The sequence below is a fragment of the Triticum dicoccoides genome, chromosome 3A, assembly GCF_002162155.2.
Source record: "Triticum dicoccoides isolate Atlit2015 ecotype Zavitan chromosome 3A, WEW_v2.0, whole genome shotgun sequence".
Taxonomy (NCBI): domain Eukaryota; kingdom Viridiplantae; phylum Streptophyta; class Magnoliopsida; order Poales; family Poaceae; genus Triticum; species Triticum dicoccoides.
The window spans coordinates 526431360-526436891 of NC_041384.1; positions in this window are offsets into that span (position 1 = coordinate 526431360).

The window sequence follows — 5532 nt, forward strand, 5'->3', positions numbered from 1 at the left end:
TCTTTGCTCTAGGTGTGTGTTTAATTTAACCGGACTCCACTGAAAATACAGGTGCCTCCGAGATCTAGGTGCGTGTTTAATTTAACCGGTCTCGCATGGGCCTAGCTTCACGTCTCCTTACTTGACATCATATATATTGGAGGCGGTAGTAACCCTAGCCTTCAGAGATCGTATATGTTCCGCCTCCTCCATCACAACCCACCATCATTATTCATTTCTCTTGTTGTTGTGCTGCTTCTGGCGATCCCATCACGTCGACCACGTGCACAACTGTACGAGGAAGCAGGCCTCCAAAACCCTGTTTTTTATGATCCTACGTTGGGGCAAGGGTGTTAGGTTTTTGCATAGCATCTCGCCACGACTGCTTGCCTCCGGTTGTCTTCGAACACTACTTAGACTACGTCCTCGACCCACCTACGCCACGGGTGACAACTCCGACGCCACAAAGAAGAAGGCCGCAAGAACACCGCTGCATGCAGCTGCCAGTCGCCGTCGCGGCTTTGACGTGGACGACTGGAAGGTATGATCAATTCATCCCCGTTTAATGGCTTATGTGTTTGCAGTACTTAGCATGTTCATAGATATGCCAATTCTATGTCTAGTACTCTCTCTGGCATGTTTAAGCATATTAGTATGAGATAAATACTGCTGCTGTTATGGTCATGATTTATTTCTAGATTAATAATCAGAAAATTAGTAATTTCTATTAGCTGCTACTAATAGAAAGTTTTCATTCCCCAAAGCGAAGGGCCATTACCTTTTTTTTTGCGGGAAAAGGGGCCATTACCTGACGGAGTAAAGCTGCAAATGAAACAACATCCAAAGGATGCTGTGTTAACGTAGAGAAATGTTGTTTTTCTTGGTGCTCAGGCGACCAAAAGATATACTACTATATTTGTAGTTCTTTTTACGAAAACGGTGGCATTCTAGAGATAGATCTCTAGATTAACACGAGGTCCACCAATAATGTGAGCACAATTCCTTTTCCACTTTTGTGGAAAAATGCGAGCACAAGTCGATCTCAAAGAATATCATGTCGTCCTCGACGAATTGCTTTGGCACAATCCGATGGGTGCCCGTGCGATCGAATTGTCAAAGTCAGGCAAATACAATCACAGCTCCGCCGAAAGTAACATGTCTGCGGGTAAGCTTCAAGGGGCGCAATTGCAGCAACTCAAGAGAATACTGCAACGCATGCAGGAAATTCATTCCCACTATCAATGGTCATTATTCTCTGTTTTTAGAAAACATTTCATGTCACCATCGGCCAACGCCAATATCATCAACACTGTCCATCTTATCAGAATACTGAAGCTGGGGCTGATGAGAGCCGGGCAACTTGGCGCCTCTCGATCATCTCATCTAGTACTTTACAGCATTTTTTTCATGCAAAATTCACCTTGCGGCGTTACTTGGTGTTACAGAAACAGTTTTAAATCTCATCAAGCTGTATGCACTAGGTGTTACAGAAACAGTTTTAAACAGAAGGTGCTTGCTTCTCCCTGGAAATAGAGTCACCGAGGTCGAGAGTCTTATGATTCGCAAGATTTCAAAGACAAAAAGAATAGGAAATAAGTACATAGGAGATCAGACGTCAGGATACGTTGAATCCTAGAGAAATGAATGAAATTTAATGAAGTTACACTGAATCAAAATTCATACGAAACAGTCTACAGAAAAAACATCCATGAATTTTTCCATACACTACACAGACCATACGAACCGATACAGGAGGCATATAAAACCTAGCACTTCGTGTCAACACTCAATGAAATATTATTTAACCATGAGAAGAAGGGAGGGCCAGCTAGAGCGCAAAGTCAAATGGAGGGATTCCGAATGGCTCTTGATGATTGTGGCCTTAAGGATTTAGGCTATGTAGGAGATAAGTACACCTGGCGCAATCAGAGTTGGGAGGCTAGCCGATACATAAAGGAAAGGCTAGACAGAATGGTAGGTTCGAGAAGTTGGTGTACAAGGTTCCCACACTTTAAAGTGGTGAACGGCGACCCGCGCCATTCAGATCACAGGCCTGTGATTATCCACATAGATGGATCCGTTGGGGCCCAAAGGTTCAGGAAAAGAGCACATAATTTCAGATTCGAAGCAAGATGGCTACAAGAGGAAGATTGTGAGGTCATTGTAAAGAATGCCTGGGCCACAGCAAGGATGAGAGGGGACACTACTACTCAAGGTATGCTAAGCAAGGTTGCAGGCGACTTAAAAAACTGGGACGTCAACATGTTGGGAGATCTTCAGAAAAGAATAAAAAATTTAAAAAAAGACTTGGAAGAAGTGAGAAGGGGCGACATCAGCCAAGACCAAGTTTCAAGAGAACATTTTCTTCAAGAGAAACTGGACCGACTTGAACACCAGCAGGATACTCACTGGAGACAACGAGCCCACGTAAAGTGGCTACAGTCTGGGGACAAAAATACATCATTTTTCCATGCCTTTGCCTCTGAAAGGAAAAGGAGAAACACAATTAAAAAGTTACAGAGGGATGATGGAAGCTGGGCAGAAGGGGAAGATGCACTGAAGGAACATATTGCAAACTACTTTTTGAACATTTTCTCCACCACGGTGACAGGGAGCAACATCGAGGAAGTTATGCATGTTGTACAACCGAGGGTGACTGAGAGCATGAACAATGTTTTGTGTGCTGAGTACACTGAAGAAGAGGTTAAAGCAGCACTAAATGGTATGGGTGACCTCAAAGCCCCGGGTCCCGATGGAATGCCTGCTATTTTTTTCAAAAAGTTTTGGCAAATTGTCGGAGAACAAGTGGTCAAGGAAGTGCTTCATATTCTGAGGGGAGGAAACATGCCAGAGGGCTGGAATGATACACTTATTGTGCTAATCCCGAAAAATAACAATCCATTGAAGATTAATGATATGAGACCAATAAGCCTATGTAATGTGGTATACAAGCTGGTCTCCAAGGTAATAACGAATAGGCTCAAAATAATTCTTCCTGATATAATCTCGCCTAACCAGAGTGCCTTCGTGCCTGGTCGCCTCATTTCTGATAATACTCTGCTGGCATATGAACTAACACACTTCTTGCAGAGGAAAAGAAATGGCTCAGCAGGTTATGCAGCAATAAAACTAGACATGAGCAAGGCATACGACCGTGTCGAATGGACCTTCTTAAAGGAGATGATGCATAGACTGGGTTTCGATGAAGGGTGGATGAATTTGATAATGAAGTGCATCTCCACTGTCAAATACAAGATTAAAGTGAATGGGGATGTAACCGAAACAATCACACCCCAAAGGGGACTTCGTCAAGGGGATCCACTTTCCCCATATCTGTTTCTACTTTGTGCGGAAGGGTTCTCAGCCATGCTGCACAATGCTGAAAGGAGAGGGTTAATTAGAGGAATTAAAATATGCAGAGGAGCTCCTAGTGTTAGTCACCTACTTTTTGCAGATGATTCTCTGCTGCTAATGGAGGCTAGTGCAAGCAGTGCTCAAGAAGTTCAACGCATTTTGAACATATATGGAAGCTGCTCAGGGCAAATGATAAACAAGGACAAGTCATCCATTTTATTCAGTAAAAATACGAGGCCTTGGCAAAAGGAAGAAATGAAGAGGACATTGAACATTATAACTGAGGGCCTTGCATCAAAATATTTAGGTCTTCCAACATATGTTGGCAAAGCAAAAGCGAAGATGTTTGAATATGTAAAGGAAAGAATATGGAAAAGGATTCAAGGTTGGAAGGAGAAACTACTTTCGAAGGCAGGGAAAGAAATTCTAATAAAAGCCGTGGCACAAGCTATTCCTGTCTACAGCATGGCGTGCTTTGATCTCACCAAGGGCCTATGTGAAGAACTGAGCACCATGATTAATAGGTATTGGTGGAGCCAAATGGATAAGGAAAATAAAGTGCATTGGGTCAGCTGGGAGAGGCTTACTAGATCAAAAAGAAATGGAGGCTTGGGATTTAGGGATCTACATGCGTTCAATCTGGCAATGCTGGCAAGACAAGCATGGAGGCTGCTCCAAAACCCCTCCTCTCTTTGTGCCCAGGTTCTTTCAAGTAGATACTACCCAGGATGTTCAATTCTGCGGGCGAGACCAAGTAGTGGCATTTCTTATGCATGGCGCAGCATACTAAAGGGTGTTGAGCTGCTGAGAAAAGGAATCATATGGAGAGTTGGGAATGGCAAGGATATTGACATATGGAGTGACCCATGGATTCCGAGAGGTAACACCAGAAGGGTCGTCTCCCATAGGGGCAATAATTTGATAACTAAAGTCAGTGAGCTAATTAACCCAATCACCAACAAATGGGACGAAGAACTAGTGAGGCAAACTTTTACCCCGGAAGATACAAAGTATATCCTTCAGATCCCAATCCAAGATCATCTCGAGGACTTCACGGCATGGCACTATGATAAAAAAGGTATATTTTCAGTAAAATCTGCATACAAAGTAGCAATAGATTGTGCAGCTCGAGAATCTCTCTCAGGTCTAACATCTACCTCAAGTGCAGCTGAAGAAGATGGTGGATTTGACTGGCTTAAACTATGGACAATGCCCCTCCCAAACAAAGTGCTCCATTTTTTATGGAGGCTAGCAACCAATAGCTTACCGTTGCGAACAAAGCTACAAAACAGAGGTATGGAAGTTGACACTCGTTGCCCTATTTGTTATAGATTGGATGAGGATGGGGGGCATTGTTTCATCAAATGCAAGAAAGTAAGAGAAATATGGAGAATGGCTCAACTCGAGCATGTTAGGCTGCAGCTAATCCCCTGTGTTAATGCTTTAAACTTCATCGAAGAAATTATTAATTTGAGGGAGGAGATCAAGTTAAAAACATGTTTATTACTTTGGCTTTGGTGGCATGAAAGAAACAATGCAAATAAAGGGAAGGCCATTAAACCATCGAATGAAATTTGCTCTTCTATTGATTATCACTTTATAAATGTCATGAAGGTACAGGAGAAAGGGAAGGGGATAGCCCAACAGCCAAAGCAAAAGTGGACAAGACCAGCTTCAGGAATATTGAAGATCAACACTGATGCAGCTTTTCACAGGATTTCCAATGATGGAGGTTGGGGATTTATCATTAGAAATGATCAAGGTATAGCTGTAGCTGCAGGTGCTGGCAAACTGGAACATATGGCTGATGCTTTCCAATCTGAAGCAGTGGCTATGTTGTATGCAATAAACATTGCTAGCCAAATGGGCTGTGATAGAGTGATGTTTGAAACAGATTCTACACAGTTAAGAAGGGCTGTGTCTACTGAGGAATATGACCTGTCTGCACTAGGGGCCATTTTCAGAGAGATTAAATTTCAGTTACATGTAGGTTTTTCAGATGTATGTGTTGTAAACTGTTCACGAACATGTAACCGAGTGGCGCATAGGCTAGCAGCGTTTGGAGCAACATTAAACTCTGGTGCATGTATTACTTGGCTGGGACAATTCCCAGAGTTTGTTCAGAACCTTGTAGCTGGGGACTTGCCCAGCAATGATATGTAGGAGGAATGCAATCTGTGTTCCGTTTCAAAAAAAAAA